Below are 19,800 nucleotides of genomic sequence, written 5' to 3' on the forward strand. Positions count from 1 at the left end.
AATATGATTAATTGAACTTAATTTATCATGAACTTAGTCCTGATAGTTTTTGCATATCTATGTTGTAGATCAATGGCTCGTGCTACCGTTCCCTTGAATTTTAATGCGTTCCTAGAAAAAGCTAAGTTGAAAGATGATGGTAGCAACTACACGGACTGGGTCCGTAACTTGAGGATTATCCTCATTGTTGCACAGAAGAATTACGTCCTTGAAGCACCGCTAGGTGCAAGGCCTGCTGCAGGAGCAACTCCGGACGTTATGAACGTCTGGCAAGCTAAATATGATGACTACTCGATAGTTCAGTGTGCCATGCTTTACGGCTTAGAATCGGGACTTCAAAGACATTTTGAACGTCATGGAGCATATGAGATGTTACAGGAGTTGAAGTTAATATTTCAAGCAAATGCCCGAGTTGAGAGACATGAAGTCTCCAACAAGTTCTATAGCTGCAAGATGGAGGAGAACAGTTCTGTCAGTGACCACATACTCAGAATATCTAGGTACCATATCCACTTGACTCAGCTGGGAGTTAATCTTCCGGATGATAGTGTCATTGACAGAGTTCTTCAATCACTGCCACCAAGCTATAAACACTTCGTGATGAACTATGCAAGGGATGGAAAGGACAATTCCCGAGCTCTTCGCAATGCTTAAAGCTGCGGAGGTAGAAATCAAGAAGGAGCATCAAGTGTTGATGGTTAACAAGACCACTAGTTTCAAGAAAAAGGGCAAAGGTAAGAAGGGGAACTTCAAGAAGAATAGCAAGAAAGTTTCTGCTCCCGGGAAGAAGCCCAAGTCTGGACCTAAGCCTGAAACTGAGTGCTTCTACTGCAAAGGGACTGGTCACTGGAAGCGGAACTGCCCCAAGTATTTGGCAGATAATAAGGATGGCAAAGTGAAAGGTATATTTGATATACATGTTATTGATGTGTACCTTACTAATGCTCGTAGTAGCGCCTGGGTATTTGATACTGGTTCTGTTGCTCATATTTGCAACCCAAAACAGGGGCTACAGATTAAACGAAGATTGGCTAAGGACGAGGTGATGACGCACGTCAGAAATGGTTCCAAGGTCGATGTGATCGCCGCCGGCACGCTACCTTTACATCTACCTTCGGCATTAGTTTTAGACCTGAGTAATTGTTATTTGGTGCCAGCGTTGAGTATGAACACTATATCTAGATCTTGTTTGATGCGAGACGATTATTCATTTAAATTAGAGCATAATGGTTGTTCTATTTATATGAGTAATATCTTTTATGGTCATGCACCCTTGATGAGTGGTCTATTTTTATTGAATCTCGATCGTGGTGATACACATATACATAATAGTGATGCCAAAACATGCGAAGTTAATAATGATAGTGCAACATATTTGTGGCACTGCCGTTTAGGTCATAATGGTGTAAAGCGCATGAAGAAACTCCATGTAGATGGGCTTTTAGAATCACTTGATTATGAATCACTTGATGCTAGCGAACCATGCCTCATGGGCAAGATGACTAAGATTCCGTTCTCCGGAACAATGGAGCGAGCCACTGACTTATCGGAAATAATACATACTGATGTATGCGGTCCGATGAGTGTTGAGGCTCACGGCGGGTATCGTTATTTTCTAACCTTCACAGATGATTTGAGCATATATGGGTATATCTACTTAATGAAACATAAGTCTGAAACATTTTAAAAGTTCAAAGAATTTCAGAGTAAAGTGGAAGATCATCGTAACAAGAAAATAAAGTTTCTACGATCTGATCGTGGAGCCGAATATTTGAGTTACGAGTTTGGTCTTCATTTGAAACAATGTGGAATGGTTTTGCAACTCACGCCTCCTGGAACACCACAGCGTAATGGTGTGTCCGAACGTTGTAACCGTACTTTATTAGATATGGTGCGATCTATGATGTCTCTTACCGATTTACCACTATCGTTTTGGGGTTATGCTTTAGAGACAGTTGCATTCACGTTAAATAGGGCACCATCTAAATCCGTTGAGGCGACACCATATGAACTGTGGTTTAGCAAGAAACCTAAGCTGCTGATACGTCTCCGTCGTATCTATAATTTTTGATTGTTCCACACTAGTAGAAAAAGGGTCAAATGTGAAGCACATTAGTGTCGGTTTGATTTTGAGCCGGCACTAATGTGTCCATTACTGCTAGTTCCAACGGCTAGCCGGCTGCTCTCATTAGTACCGGTTCGTGGCGAACCTTTAGCACCGGTTCGTGACACGAACCGGTACTAAAGTGAGTGGTGGCAGGATGTTGTCAGTCTGGGGCCCCTCCAGCACCTTTAGTACCTGTTTGTGTCATGAACCGGTACTAAAGGTCATCCTACATAAACCCTTCGTCCACCCGAGCTCGCTCTGTTCTTCCCCTTTCGCCTCTCCTCTCTGTTCTTCCCCTCTTCCTCTCGAGCTCATCACACATTTTGCCCAAAATTTGTCATGATTTGAAGGCCCCCATCCATTCAAATGATCACAAAGGTAAGCAACTTGTCCTTTCATCTCTCAATGCTAGATTAGCTCTTGCAATGCTTTGTATAGTGATTAATTTGTGAGTTTAGTAATTTGGGAGGAATTATATGTGCTAGTATTTGATTTATATGCAATTTGAGGTCAAAAATAACACTTAGTTTGCATATGCAGGTGTGGTTTACTTAGTGCCTTCTAAATCTCCGTCGTAACCATCGTCGCTCGCCCACATCGTCCCATCGCCGGCACCACCTAGCTTGTGGTGAGCTTCTTGTTCATGAATGTACATTACCAAATTGATGTTTATGTGATTTGGATATATAGTTACTCGTATAATTATCTTACCCATACCTTGTTTGTTATACATAGTGCCATGGTTTTGATATCCGTCCCCGTCGGCCCTCGTCCTTGCTATGATTTGGATGTGGTATATTCTCTTTTAAAACTAGTTGTTGCATTTAGTGTTTATGACAAATTATGCCCATCAAGTTGACATAGATATTTTTATCTAGGAGGTATGTGAACCGGAAATTCCAACCGACCCTATTGTCGAGAGGTTAAATTTAGTTGAAAGAGAAAACGAGTATTTGAAAGAAAAATTGAAAAGAATTGAGGGGGAGAAGATTGAATTGGAGTTGCATGTTGTCGATGTCGTCGATGATCACAAGATCAAGATGGAGAAAATGCGCTTGAAGATTAGAAAGATTAGAAAATATGCCATTGATAGTGAGGCTTGGTATCATTATGCTGTTGGATCAATTTTTACCTTAGTTGCGATCTTGATCGCATTTGTTGTTGCATTTAAATGCTTTAGCTAGAGAGTTATTTGTTTGTTGCATTTAAGTGTTGTATGAACTATATATATGTATGAAGTTGTATTAATTTGGTCTTTTCGGTGTTGTGTAATGAAGATGAGCCGACAATGGATGTATGATGACCGATGCTCTCCCGAGTTCATTAATGGCGTGCATACTTTTCTGCTTGCGGCTGAGGCAAACAAGCGGGCGGATGGTTTTATGCCTTGTCCATGTGCTGTCTGTAAGAATGATCACAATTACTCTACGTCAAGAACCATTCACGTCCACCTGTTTAAGTCCGGTTTCATGCCCCACTATAATGTTTGGACCGAGCACGGAGAAAGAGGGGTTATGATGGAAGAAAATGAAGAAGAAGAGGACGACGATAGCTATCCTGGCCATGGGTTCCCTGATACGATGATACAACAATGGGGGAAGAAGCTGAGCCGGCAATGCGGGAAGAAGCTGAAGAAGAGGCATCAGATGAGCCCGCCGATGATCTAGGTCGGGCCATTGCCGATGCAAAGAGAAACTGCGCAAGTGATTTGGAGAAGAAGAAGTTGCAGCGCATGTTAGAGGATCACAAGAAATTGTTGTATCCGAATTGCGAAGCTGACAAGAAAAAGTTAGGCATCACACTGGAATTGCTGCAATGGAAGGCAGAGAATGGTGTATCTGACAAGGGATTTGGAAAGTTGCTGGTAATGATAAAGAATATGCTTCCAAAGGACAACGAATTGCCCGAGAGTACGTACGAAGCAAAGAAGGTTGTCTACCCTCTAGGGTTAGAGGTGTAGAAGATACATGCATGCCCTAATGACTGCATCCTCTACCGCGGTGAGTACGAGGATTTGAATGCTTGACTATGGACGTGGTTTGAAGGTCCCATTGTTTCGGTGCAAATGGGTCAATATGACACGAGGCGGGGTAATGGAAGACCCGCAGTACGGAATGACAATAGTGGATCTCAACAATCTTGCGTATGCAGACGAACCATTCGTCCTAGCCAATGATGTGGCACAGGTTTTCTATGTGAGGGACATGTCTACCAAGCCGAGAAAAAGAAAGGATAAGGAAGCGAATGCATCATACGATGAGCCAAAGCGCCACATAGTTCTTTCTGGAAAGAGAAACATCGTGGGAGTGGATGACAAGACAGACATGTCAGAAGATTATGAAAAGTTTGATGAAATTGCTCCATTCACAGTGAATATTGACCCGAGCATCCAGTTAAATGATGAAGGGACACACGCGAAGAAAAAGTTTCACACCCAAAGATCTGGGATGTGATCGGCTTCACTATCATCACTTTCTTCTGTGTTTCACACCCAGGAGGGAATCTTTGTAATAGTTAGGGTAGTTATGTGTTTTGGCATTTGAAACGCGAAGAAATTTTATGTGCAAACAAATTCTTTCATCCATTTACTGATTTTTTTCAGCTAAATGACCCTGAAATTGAAAAGCATTTCAAATGAACTCAAAAAAGGTTGAAAGTTGGCATGGTATCATAATTTCACCCACATAGCATGTGCAGAAAAGTAGAGAGGGTTACCGATAAAACTTGATGCACTTCGTGTACAAAATGGACAATCTCTTTCGAAGTACCAGGGTTTCGGACGAAAACTCATCTGTTACAAAGGCATTTCATTTTTAAATAACCTAAGCATTACCAAATTGAATATAATGATAAAACACACTAATATTAAACATAAGAAAAAAGAATCATTGGAAAATCTATTTTCAAAGTTAAGTTATTCACAAACCAGTGATTCACACAAATTTCAAATAATTCAAAATTTAAACTATTCAAATTTGAAAACTACCGGCACTAACAGAAAGTTTGTAATTTTTTGTACCTAAAGCAAAAATATTCACAAAGAAACTCTAAATACAGCAAAAAAACAACTCAAAAATAAATCAACCAAAAATAAATAAAGCAAAAAAATAAGAAAATAAAAAAGCCCACTATAGGGCCAGAGCGGCCTGCATAAGACTAGAAACCAAACATGTAGTTGGGCCAGGATGCAGGCCCGCAAGCCCAATAGGCCCATAGGCAGAGTAGGAGAGGTAGGCCCAGAAGGCCTATTTTTGAGAGGAGCTCAATGCAGTGCCCGCGCCGGGGCTTATAAACTGGTCTTGGCGCTCCTCAACTAGCGAGGTGGGACTAAACTTCTGCGCCCTCGCTTGGCAGCGCACACCCTTTAGTACCGGTTGGTGCCACCACCCGGTACTAAATGGTGGGTCTTTAGTACCGGGTGGTGCCACCACCCGGTACTAAAGGGGGGGCGCTTCCCGCCGCTTGGCCTGGCCAAAACAGACCTTTAGTACCGGTTGGTGGCTCCAACCGGTACTAAAGGGGTGTTCTATATAAGAAAGCACTTCAAAAAAATTCAGTTTCTCATCTCTCCCTCTGCTTCTTTCTCCTCTGTCCCGTCCCCGCCGCCCCTCGTCGCCGCGTCGTCGTCCCCGTCCCCGTCGCCGCCCCGGCCGTCCCCGTCCCCGTCGTCCCCGTCGCCGCGCCCCGCCCCATCGCTGCGCCCCGCCCCGTCGCTGCGCCCCGCCCCGTCGTCCCGTCGTCCCTGCCCGGCCCGTCCCCGTCGTCGCCGCCCCGTCCCCATCCCCGTCGTCACCGCCCGTCTCCGTCCCCGTCGCCGCCCCCATCAATGCGCCTCGCCGGTGAGCTCCTGCCCCGGCCGCCATGTCCACACACACACACACACACATTAGTTTTATAGTTATAGAAATTTTTCTATTTTTTAGTTATAGAAATATTAGATATGTTATAGATATGTTATAGAAACGTTATAAAAAATTTCTGTTTTTTAGTTATAGAGATATTTATAGAAATGTTAGCAATTTTTCTGCTTTTTAGTTATAGAAATATTAGAAATTTTAGAATTAGTTTTAGTTAGAAGAATTAGATTAATGTCAAATTGTTAGAATTTGCATATAGAATTTTAGTTATCACCATCCAATCATTTAAAAAATGTTACTTTTTGCGGGCATATAGTATTTGTTCTCGACGATGCCCGGCCCGCATCCTCGCCGTCGACCCGTTCGCGACGACGTCCTGCTGACCCATGTCCGGTACTGGGCTTCGCCGGGCTGGCACTGAGAGGTGCTACCTGGAGGGGGGCGCCGCTTGGTGAGGAACCCGGCCTCGGGTCCCATCGTCGACCCTGATCTCCTTTGGTGGCGTTCGCGTGGGCCACATTCGGTGCAGAGGGAGCCGGCCCCGCCGGAGGTGGTGCGTCGCTGTGTCAGGGAGGAGGACGAGCACGTCCATCGCTACATGGCTGCTATGGACGTCAGGTTCTCCAATACCTGGCAGGTTCTTTGGGCAGATGACCGGAGATATGATCCTGTGATGGTTCCTTCTCTTTGGGTGTCCACTGCCCGCGTCCCAGGAACCACGAGTGGCCTAGATTCTTCTGTAGTATTCGATCTTTATTAGGTACCTAGCCAGTGATGTATTCGATATATAATATTCGAGACGATGTATTCGAGATTATATATATTATTCGAGACGATGTATTCGAGATTATATATTATTCAAGACGATGCATATTATGTACTATATGATTCAGTTTTTCCTTACTGATTGCATCCATGCATTGTAATTTGAATACTAAATTGTTTTATATTTCTTCTGTATTAGTTAAGTAAAAGCTATACCGGACAATACCGGCAGAGAGAGAAGAGGAATTATTCGACATCATACGCGGCCCTCGCAGGCTAGATGACCTGAATGAAGCAGATGACGGCTCCCAATATCTGAACAATACTGGGGAGGGTGATGATAAGATATTCGATCTCGACGACCGAGCTGATGAAGTAATGAACTATGATTATGATTATGATGACGCAGACAATGTTTACGATGACACAGACAATGTTGATCTTGAAATAACAAAGACTACCGGCGAGGTATATTTATATAAGCAGGCATCTGGTGATCATCACATGTTTTTTTGTTTTGAAGATATATTAACGAATCGATCTTTCTTCTTTCAGCCCTCTGGATCGAGCAAATCTGCTTCTACAGACAGCATGACAAAGCGAGGTCTGGGCAAAAAGTTGAAGGAGGGTGTAAAGTACAACATCGACTCCATCAAAGCTAATGCCGAACCCCTCACGCCTAAGAACATTGCGAACAAGTGGACTCGTCAGTGCGGAGTTCTTGTGAAGGACCAACTCCCGATCTCTATTCAAGAATGGAAAGAGCCAAAAACTAAACGTCCAGATGTTACTTGGGTCGACGACAGAGCAAAACAAAAGCTTTGGGAATCTCTGATGGAACATTTCACCCTACCAGATTATTTCACTGATGCAGATGTGCAGAAAGTCAAGGACGCTGCTCTTAAGAAGATGGCAATTGCATTCAACACCCACAAGAAAACTGTATGGGCCAACTACCTCGCTGCAGAAAGGAAGACTCCAGAATTCAAGGGAACACTGGAGAAGCAAAGAGAACACTGGCCCGCTTTCGTGAAATTCAAGGAATCAGAATTATCTAAGGAACGGTCGAGAAAAAACAAGGCCAATGCCGCAAAAAAGACGCAGTTCCATAGGCTGGGGCCAGGTGGCTACGCGGTGGCAATGCCTAAGTGGGATAAGCCTGAGAAAGAGATGGAGGATGCAGGGGTCACTCCGGTTAGTAGGAGCTGGCCCCCAGGTGCAGAAATTGGTTCTATGCGCATGGGGGGCGTTGGACCCGAAGACAGGCCTGGTTTCGAGGAAGGCAAGTCTAAAAGGAGCCGAACAAAAGTTACTTGACGCAATAGAAGATGCTCGAAAGGGGGTGTTCACGCCCAACAGAGAGAACGACGAGCTTACGCGCGCCCTGGGAAATCCTGAACACCCGGGAAGAACACGAGGCAAGGGCGTTATTCCCTGGTATGAGGGCTTTTCGGAATGGAACGACGACTACAAGACCCGTGCAAGAAAGAGGATGGAGGAGGAGAAGAAGTGGAAGCTGGAGGAGGAGGAGAGGAAGCAGGACGCAGAACGCCTTAAAGGCCTAGAAGCAAGGCACGCGGACTTGGCACTCAAATTCCAGCAGCAGCAGCAGATCGACTCACTTAGCCAGGAAAGGGGGTCTCAGCAGCGGCAGCAACAAGCGGATGATCGTCCAGCATTGGATAGCACCGTCCCATCCATGCCGAGAAGCAGCTTTGGTTCCGCCCCGGGCGACGCACGGCTGGATACATACCCTGTGGATGACATCATAGAGAACACTAACTGTGAGCTATACTTCAAAATGAAGAACATATCCATGAAGGTGGCGGACGCCGTTGCTTTTACAATTACCCCCGAAGCAACCTTCCATTGCACCCCGATTCCAGTGGGCTATGCTCGTGTCTTGGTTGATGAGGTGGTGGACCCATATTCGGGGCTACAGCTTGACATTCCTGGAGGTGACCACGAACACACACTAGGAGAGACCATACATCGTATCATCCTATGGAGAAAGGATTGCATCGTCTTTCAAAGTCCACCGACACCGCGTCTGCCGACTCCTCCTCGAAGTCCGCCACCGTGTCAGCAGACTCCCGCTCCTCCAAGTCCACGAACGCATGAGCAGACTCCTGCTTCAAGTCCGGCACAGCGTCAGGCCACTCCTCCTGTTTCAAGTCCGACACCGTGTCAGGCCACACCTCCTTCTTCAAGTCCGGCACAACGTCAGGCCACTCCTCCTGCTCCAACTCAGCCACGTTAGCCGTGTCCGCCGCCTCAGCAATCACAGAAGAGACACGCCGCAGCTATGGTGCGTAGCGGTACGAGTCGAGGTAGTACAGTAAGTATAGGCGGAGACAAGCGATATAAATATGGTCCAAGCCTTGCTCCTCTTCCTCATAGGCCTTACGACATAACCGAGGAGCAAAACACAACCATAGTGCAGGCCCAAGTGGACGCCCATTTTGGACCAAAACTGGCACCGCCGCCAAGGGAGAAAGTGCCTGAGAAAGTTATGGACCACTTTATTCATATGGCAAGAAAACCAGCTCCCAAGCCTGTTGACTCAGACTATGAGCGCCAACTCAGGAAGCTACATCAAGCACGACTAAAGAAGGAAGCGAGCTAGAGCTCGAGCCAACAAGCAGCTGTCAAAAAATGCGGGAAAACCGTTCCCCAGCTGGGAGAACATGCGGCGCAATCGATCCCCCCGCTTGTTGTGCCAACAACACATGAGAGTACACGCGCCCAATATTATTGTGGGCAAACCATTAATGTTCCCCAGCTGGGCGATGTGGTAATAACCGAGGAGCATATAATGCAGGCTGAAATGCTCAAGATCACTGTTGGACAACTCCTCGATATCGAGCCCATGTCTCCGCTTAGAGAGGAGGAAATAAAACGGAAATATGCCCGGGTCCAACCTTTGGTCAAGCCAGACGAGGTCAAGAACCTCCCAACGAGAATGTATGAATTGCATCAATGGTACATGAACATTACCAAGATTTCCAATCGAGAGTCCCTCATGGTGAAAGTCGAGGAAGATCATTACTTTCATAAGCTAGCTGTGTCCGTTGAGTATTCAGAACTATTTCAGTTATTCAATCAAGATGCACTTGACAAATCTCTCGTCAGTTGCTATTGTCTGTAAGTGATTTCTTTCTGTAATTTTAAGTCTCAAGCTAGTTTTAGTGCTCATTGATCGATCATTACCTGTGATTATCCTCACTATATTCTTTTCTATGGTATTATGCAGGATGAAGATCTATGAAATGAAAAAAGCTGGACGCTATGGCATTGGGTTCATTGACCCAAATACCGTTAATGAATACACATGGAAATTGGAATGGTATAGACAAGATGTAGAGAATAAAATGCTAGAGTTCTTGAAGCGCCTCAATTCCAATGAAGATATACTACTTCCTTACAACTTCGAATGAGTGACATTGTCTTGTACTACAAATTCTGTTTTTGCTTACTAGCTAGATGTTAATAAGTATATAGGGTTTATGGTTAGTTGATTAGTGTTATGCACATGCCCGCTTAATTTATACATGCAAACGTATGCGCATGCATGTACCACTGGATCTTGTTAGACATTAAAGTTGAAGAAGGAAAAGTTGAAGTACTGGACTCACTACTTAAAAAAGAAAGTGACTACAGCATCGTGAAGGGGATAGTCAACAGGTAATTCAATCATTATTAACTATATCTCGGCCTATTTAGTTCATCATTTCCTGATATGAACTATTTAATAACCCCTTTACTAATTTTCTTTGTCGACGGGCAGGGCTTGGGCAAAGTTCACCAAGGTGACTCCAGGCAAATGGCGAGAAAAGCTGTTTTGGTATCGACCCAAGGTAAGTAATTAAGTAGTACTAGCAAGCTAGCTACCATCTCTTTAATTCTTGTTTCAATACCATTAATTAATTATCATGCTTGATTAATTATTACCTAATTAAATTCAATTCTCGTAAAGGCCCTGAAGCAGGCGCCGGGGACTGATCTGTGTGCATTCTACGTTTGCGAGAACATTTGCATGATGGCGTCCGAAAGGAGCAGATCTCAAAGACAGGACTGGGTACGTTTGTCAGAACACTATTCACAAATTTTTACACCATTATCGATATCTAGTCACACAACTAATACACATGCATATTGATCTCCTTCTTAATAGTTCAGAGAGGTGCGGGAGCAGCTCCTACCAACGAAGCACATACTAGCACTTCAAGAGGAAATAGCGGGATTTTTGCTCGACCAGGTCATATATCCCAAAGGAGAATACTATTACCCGCTACCGCCCCCATGAACCACTTGTCATCGTGCTGCGAAGGAACCAAGGCAACATGTAGGAGAAATTGTATATATATACATGTGTATGTGTGAATAATTAATGGTGGTTTGTGAGACGTTCGATTATATATATATATATATATATATATATATATATATATATATATATATATATATATGATCAGTTCTACGAGAAAATCTATTTATATATATGCATAACATGTACAATATGTAGTATCGTAAAATACCAGCAAACAAAAAAAAATTGAATGGAAAACACAAAATTAATGGAAAAATTAAAATTAAAACCAAAACCCCCCATACATTTAGTACCGGTTGGTGCTACCAACCGGTACTAATGGTCTACCAGCGCCGGTTCGTGCCGAACCGGTAGTAAAGGGGTGGGGGGCTTTAGTCTCCACTCTTTAGTGCCGGTTGTAGAACTGGCACTAAAGGCCCTTACGAACCGGCGCTAAAGCCCTATTCTGCACTAGTGCCATACCAATATTATACAACTTGCATATACTTTTGGCAACTTTTTATACTATATTTGGGACTAACATATTGATCTAGTGCCCAGTGCCAGTTCCTGTTTGTTGCATGATTTTTGTTTCGCAGAAAACCCATATGAAACGGAGTCCAAACGGGATAAAAACGGACGGAGAATATTTTTGGAATATTTGGGAAATATGGGAATAAGAATCAACGCGAGACGGTGCCCGGGGTGGCCACGAGGCAGGGGGTGCGCCTGCCCCCCTGGGCGCGCCCCTGACCCTCGTGGGCCCCCCGTAAGGCGGTTGGAGCCCTTCTTTCGCCGCAAGAAAGCTAATTTCTGGATAGAGATCGAGTCCAAAATTCAGCCCAAGCGGAGTTACGGATCTCCAGTTATAAAATAAACGGTGAAAGGGCAGAAACCAGAACGCAGAAACAGAGAGAGACAGAGAGACATATCCAATCTCGGAGGGCTCTCACCCCTCCCATGCCATGGAGAACAAGGACCAGAGGGGAAACCCTTCTCCCATCTAGGGAGGAGGTCAAGGAAGAAGAATAAGGAGGGGGCTCTCTCTCCCTCGCTTCCAGTGGCGCCGGAGTGCCACCGGGGGCCATAATCATCACCGCAATGTTCACCAACAACTTCACTGCCATCATCACCAACTCTTCCCCCCTCTATGCAGCGGTGTATCCCCTCTCTTACCCACTGTAATCTCTACTTAACATGGTGCTCAACGCTATATATTATTTCCCAATGATGTGTGGCTATCCTATGATGTTTGAGTAGATCTGTTTTGTCCTATGGGTTAATTGATGATCGTCATTGGTTTGAGTTGCATGTTTTATTATTGGTGCTGTCCTATGGTGCTCTCTGTGTCATGCAAGCGTGAGGGATCCCCACTATAAGGTTTGCAATATGTTCATGATTTGCTTATAGTGGGTGGCGTGAGTGACAGAAGCACATACCCGAGTAAGTAGGTTGTTTGCGTATGGGAATAAAGAGGACTTGATACTTTATGCTATGGTTGGGTTTTACCTTAATGATCTTTAGTAGTTGCGGATGCTTGGTAGAGTTCCAATCATAAGTGCATATGATACAAGTAGAGAAAGTATGTTAGCTTATGCCTCTCCCTCATATAAAATTGCAATAATGATTATCGGTCTAGTTGTCGATTGCCTAGGGACAAATAACTTTCTCGTAACAAAAAGATCTTTACTAAAACTAATTTAGTCGTGTCTTTATCTAAACAGACCCTACTTTTTATTTATGTGCTCTTTATATTCTTGCAAACCTATCCAACAACACCTACAAAGTACTTCTAGTTTCATACTTGTTCTAGGTAAAGTGAACGTTAAGCGTCCGTAGAGTTGTATCGGTGGTCGATAGAACTTGAGGGAATATTTGTTGTACCTTTAGCTCCTCGTTGGGTTCGACACTCTTACTTATCGAAAGGGCTACAATTGATCCCCTATACTTGTGGGTTATCAAGACCTTTTTCTGGCGCCGTTGCCGAGGAGTCATAGCGTGGGGTGAATATTCTCGTGTGTGCTGGTTTGGTTTATCACTAAGTAGTTTTTATTTGATGTTCTTAGTTTTTCTCTATCTTTAGTTATGGATATGGAACACGAAATACCAGAAAAATTTAGGTTTACTTGCTACTCATGGAGATGGGGAACCTCCTAAAACCCTCGATGCTCGTTATGTGATAGATATTATGTACTACTTTGATAATCCTGAGAAAACCCCATTCAATTTGGTAATGGGAGACATGTTGGATCAACATGAATACTTTAGGGATTATCGCTTGACTCAAAAATGGAAACTATTATGGGAACAAATTTATATGTTGAAGTGGTATGCTAGACAACTATGCTTGAGATATGATTATACTTGTTGCTCTAGATGAAGGCTCCACACCTTCCCTTTTCATGCAAATTTAATGATAATGAAACCTTGGCTTCTTATGCTAGAGGTATATATGATTACTATGATGTGGAACAAATAGAAGAATTTGTTGCTTTTATGGGTGCTTATGAAATTGAATCTGTATTTAAAGAGTGTGAAAATCTTTATGATGCTGTTTATAGACCTGAAAATTTAGCCATCCTTAAATATTGCTATGAGAATTATGAATACAATGCCGATATTGATGCATTTGTTGAGAAAGTCTCCGCTGTCCAAGAAGAGACTAATATTTTGCAGGAGTCTATGGAAGCAGAAATTAATGACATTGTGAGCTCATTGGATGAAAAAGATGAGGAGGAGAGCCAAGAACAAAAGGAGGAAGAGCGGATTTATCACCCGTACCCACCTTCTAATGAGAGTGACTCTTCAACTCATACATTGTTTAATTTCCCTTCGTGCTTACCGAAGGATGATTGCTATGATGACTGTTATGATCCCGTTGATTCTCTTGAAATATCCCTTTTTGATGATGCTTGCCATGCTTGTGGCCAAGATAACAATATGAATTATGCTTATGGAGATGAACTTGCTATAGTTCCTTATGTTAAACATGAAATTTTTGCTATTGCACCCACGCATGATAGTCCTATTATCTTTTTGAATTCTCCCGACTACACTATATCGGAGAAGTTTGCCTTTATTAAGGATTATATTGATGGGTTGCCTTTTACCGTTGCACATGATGATTTTGATAGATATAATATGCATGTGCTTGCTGCTCCGACTTGCAATTATTATGAGAGAGGAACTATATCTCCACCTCTCTATGTTTCCCACATGATAAAATTGCAAGAAACTGTTTATACTATGCATTGGCCTCTACTAGGTGTGCATGAATTATTCTTTTATGACATGCCGATGCATAGGAAGAGAGTTAGACTTTGTTTTTGCATGATATATGTTACTTTGTGCTCACTACTAAATCACAAATCATTGTTAATAAAAATTGGCTTTGATATGCCTTGGGATCTGGGTGGATTCACTACTTGAGCACTATATGCCTAGCTTAATGGCTTTAAAGAAAGTGCTGCCAGGGAGACAACCCGGAAGTTTTAGAGAGTCATTTATTTCTGTTGAGTGCTTTCATATAGTTTAAAAACAAAAAAAATAATGAGGGGAACCTAAAACTTTTCAAAAAGGAAAGTGAAAGTGAGAAAGACAAGCATTGTTGAATTGGGAGAGCTCCTTGAACTTTGTTCATGCTCACGGAAACTTTGTGAATCTTAATTACAGAAACTTTTCAATAAAAATAATTATCCTCTTGTACAATTCCATTGTATTATAAAAATAATGTACCAAGGTTTTCCTTTAGGATGTTTACAATGCTTGTTGCTTTGTCCGGTGCAGGACAGAAACTTTGGCTGTAGTGCGCGATTTTTCATTTTTTACTGGAACGTCAAAAGGTTCTGAAACTTTTTGCACTGTATTTCTATAATTTTTTTATTTTTCTTAATTTTTGCAGAATTTTTAAAGTATCAGAAGTATGGTGAATGTTCAGATTATTACAGACTGTTCCGTTTTAGACAGATTCTGTTTTTGAGGCATAGTTTGCTTGTTTTGATGAAACTATCAATTCCTATCAGTGGATTAAGCCATGAAAAAGTTATATTGCAGTAGCTACAGTGCAAAAACAAAATATGAATTGGTTTGCAACAGTACATAGAGTAGTGATTTGTTTTATTATACTAACGGATCTTACCGAGTTTTCTGTTGAGTTTTGTGTGGATGAAGTGTTCGAAGATCGAGAAGGTCTCGATGTGAGGAGAAGGAAGAGAGGCAAGAGCTCAAGCTTGGGGATGCCGAAGGCACCCCAAGTAAATATTCAAGGAGACTCAAGCGTCTAAGCTTTGGGATGCCCCAGAAGGCATCCCATCTTTCTTCAACAAGTATCGGTATGTTTTCGGATTCGTTTCGTTCATGCGATATGTGCAATCTTGGAGCGTCTTTTGCATTTAGTTTTCACTTTTATTTTATGCACCATGCTGGTATGAGATAGTCCTTGGTTCATTTATAGAATGCTCATTGCACTTCACTTATATCCGTTGAGTATGGCTTTATAGAATGCTTCATGTGCTTCACTTATATCATTTGAAGTTTGGATTGCCTCTTTCTCTTCACATGGAAAACCGCCATTTGTAGAATGCTCTTTTGCTTCACTTATATTTGTTAGAGCATGGGCATATCTTTTGTAGAAATAATTAAGCTCTCTTGCTTCACTTATATCTATTTAGAGAGTTGACAGGAATTGGTCATTCACATGGTTAGTCATAAAATCCTACATAAAACTTGTAGATCACTGAATATGATATGTTTGATTCCTTGCAATAGCTTTGCGATATAAAGATGGTGATATTAGAGTCATGCTAGTGGGTAGTTGTGGATTGTAGAAATACTTGTGTTGAGGATTGTGATTCCCGTAGCATGCACGTATGGTGAACCGTTATGTAACGAAGTTGGAGCATGAGGTATTTATTGATTGTCTTCCTTATGGGTGGCGGTCGGGGACGAGCGATGGTATTTTCCTACCAATATATCCCCCTAGGGGCATGCGTAGTAGTACTTTGCTTTGAGGGCTAATAAACTTTTGCAATAAGTATATGAGTTCTTTATGACTAATGTGAGTCCATGGATTATACGCACTCTCACCCTTCCATCATTGCTAGCCTCTTCGGTACCGTGCATTGCCCTTTCTCACCTCGAGAGTTGGTGGAAACTTCGCCGGTGCATCCAAACCCTGTGATATGATACGCTCTGTCACACATAAGCCTCATTATATCTTCCTCAAAACAGCCACCATACCTACCTATCATGGCATTTCCATAGCCATTCCGAGATATATTGCCATGCAACTTCCATCATCATCATATACATGACTTGAGCATTTATTGTCATGTTGCTTTGCATGATCGTAAGATAGCTAACATGATGTTTTCATGGCTTGTCCGTTTTTTGATGTCATTGCTACGCTAGATCATTGCACATCCCAGTACACCGCCGGAGGCATTCATATAGAGTTATATCTTTGTTCTAGTATCGAGTTGTAATATTGAGTTGTAAGTAAATAAAAGTGTGATGATCATCATTATTAGAGCATTGCCCTTAAAAAAGGTGAGAGGCCAAAGAAGCCTAAATAAAAAAAAGGGGGCCAAAGATGCCCGCAAAAAAAGGGGCAATGTTACTATCCTTTTACCACACTTGTGCTTCGAAGTAGCACTGTTCTTCATATAGAGAGTCTCTTGAGTTATCACTTTTATATACTAGTGGGAATTTTCATTACAGAACTTGGCTTGTATATTCCAATGATGGGCTTCCTCAAATGCCCGAGGTCTTCACGAGCAAGCAAGTTGGATGCACACCCACTTAGTTTCAGTTTGAGCTTTCATACACTTATAGCTCTAGTGCATCTGTTGCATGGCAATCCCTACTCCTCACTTGACATCAATTGATGGGCATCTCCATAGCCCGTTGAATAGCCGCGTCGATGTGAGACTTTCTCCTCTTTTTTGTCTTCTCCACACAACCTCCATCATCATATTCTATTCCGCCCATAGTGCTATATCCATGGCTTGCACTCATGTATTGCGTGAGGGTTGAAAAGGCTGAAGTGCGTTAAAAAGTATGAACCAATTGCTCGGCTTGTCATCAGGGTTGTGCATGATTTGAATATTTTGTGTGGTGAAGATGGAGCATAGCCAGACTATATGATTTTTAGGGATAACTTTCTTTGGCCATGTTATTTTGAAAAGACATGATTGCTTTATTAGTATGCTTGAAGTATTATTGTCTTAATGTCAAAAGATAGACTATTGCTTTGAATCACTCGTCTTAATATTCATGCCATGATTAGATACATCATCAAGATTATGCTAGGTAGCATTCCACATCAAAAATTATCTTTTTTATCATTTACCTACTCGAGGACGAGCAGGAATTAAGATTGGGCATGCTGATACGTCTCCGTCGTATCTATAATTTTTTATTGTTCCATGCCAATATTATACAACTTTCATATACTTTTGGCAACTTTTTATACTATTTTTGGGACTAACATATTGATCCAGTGCCCAGTGCCAGTTCCTGTTTGTTGCATGAATTTTGTTTCGCAGAAAACCCATATCAAATGGAGTCCAAACGGGATAAAAATGGACGGAGAATATTTTTGGAATATTTGGGAAATATGGGAAGAAGAATCAACGCGAGACGGTGCCCGAGGTGGCCACGAGGCAGGGGGAACGCCTGCCCCCTGGGCGCGCCCCTGACCCTCGTGGGCCCCCCGTAAGGTGGTTGGAGCCCTTCTTTCCCCGCAAGAAAGCTAATTTCCGGATAGAGATCGTGTCCAAAATTCAGCCCAATCGGAGTTACGGATCTACGGTTATAAAAGAAACGGTGAAAGGGCAGAAACCAGAACGCAGAAACAGAGAGAGAGACAGAGAGACATATCCAATCTCGGAGGGGCTCTTGCCCCTCCCATGCCATGGAGACCAAGGAGCAGAGGGGAAACCCTTCTCCCATCTAGGGAGGAGGTCAAGGAAGAAGAAGAAGGAGGGGGGCTCTCTCTCCCTCGCTTCCGGTGGCGCCGGAGTGCCACCGGGGGCCATCATCGTCACCGCAATCTTCACCAACAACTTCACCGCCATCATCACCAACTCTTCCCCCCTCTATGCAGCGGTGTATCCCCTCTCTTACCCGTTGTAATCTCTACTTAAACATGGTGCTCAGTGCTATATATTATTTCCCAATGATGTATTGCAATCCTATGATGTTTGAGTAGATCCGTTTTGTCCTACGGGTTAATTGATGATCGTGATTGGTTTGAGTTGCATGTTTTATTATTGGTGCTGTCCTATGGTGCTCTCCGTGTCGCGCAAGCGTGAGGGATCCCCGCTGTAGGGTTTGCAATATGTTCATGATTTGCTTATGGTGGGTGGCGTGAGTGACAGAAGCACATACCCGAGTAAGTTGGTTGTTTGCGTATGGGAATAAAGAGGACTTGATACTTTAATGCTATGGTTGGGTTTTACCTTAATGATCTTTAGTAGTTGCGGATGCTTTCTAGAGTTCCAATCATAAGTGCATATGATCCAAGTAGAGAAAGTATGTTAGCTTATGCCTCTCCCTCATATAAAATTGCAATAACGATTACCGGTCTAGTTATCGATTGCCTAGGGACAAATAACTTTCTCGTAACAAAAAGCTCTTTACTAAAACTAATTTAGTCGTGTCTTTATCTAAACAGCCCCTACTTTTTATTTACGTGCTCTTTATATTCTTGCAAACCTATCCAACAACACCTACAAAGTACTTCTAGTTTCATAATTGTTCTAGGTAAAGCGAACGTTAAGCGTGTGTAGAGTTGTATCGGTGGTCGATAAAACTTGAGGGAATATTTGTTCTACCTTTAGCTCCTCGTTGGGTTCGACACTCTTACTTTTCGAAAGAGGATACAATTGATCCCCTATACTTGTGGGTTATCAGCTGTCGTTTATTAAAGTTTGGGGTTGCGATGCTTATGTGAAAAAGCTTCAACCTGATAAGCTCGGACCCAAATCGAAGAAGTGCGTCTTCATAGGATACCCAAAATAAACTGTTGGGTACACCTTCTATCACAGATCCGAAGGCAAGATATTTGTTGCTAAGAATGGATCCTTTCTAGAGAAGGAGTTTCTCTCAAAAGAAGTGAGTGGGAGGAAAGTAGAACTTGATGAGGTAGTTGTACCTTCTCTCGAAATGGAAAGTACTTCATCACAGAAATCAGTTCCAGTGATGCCTACAAAAATTAGTGAGGAAGTTAATGATGATGATCATGAAACTTCAGATCAAGTTACTACCGAGCCTCGTAGGTCAACTAGAGTACGTTCCTCACCAGAGTGGTATGGTAATCCTGTTCTGGAAGTCATGTTACTAGACCATGGCGAATATACAAACTATGAGGAAGCGATGATGAGCCCAGATTCCGCAAAATGGCTTGAGGCCATGAAATCTGGTATGAGAACAAAGTATGGACTTTCGTTCACTTGCCCGATGATCGGCAAGCCATAGAAAATAAATGGATCTTCAAGAAGAAGACTGACGCTGATGGTAATGTTACTGTCTACAAAGCTTGACTTGTTGCGAAATGTTTTCGACAAGTTCAAGGAGTTGACTATGATGAGACCTTCTCACCCGTAGCGATGCTTAAGTCTGTCTGAATCATGTTAGCAATTACCGCATTTTATGATTATGAAATTTGGCAAATGGATGTTAAAACTGCATTCCTTAATGGATTTCTTAAAGAAGAGTTGTGTATGATGCAACCAGAAGGTTTTGTCGATCCTAAAGGTGCT

The sequence above is a fragment of the Aegilops tauschii genome, chromosome 1, assembly GCF_002575655.3.
Source record: "Aegilops tauschii subsp. strangulata cultivar AL8/78 chromosome 1, Aet v6.0, whole genome shotgun sequence".
Lineage (NCBI taxonomy): Eukaryota > Viridiplantae > Streptophyta > Magnoliopsida > Poales > Poaceae > Aegilops > Aegilops tauschii.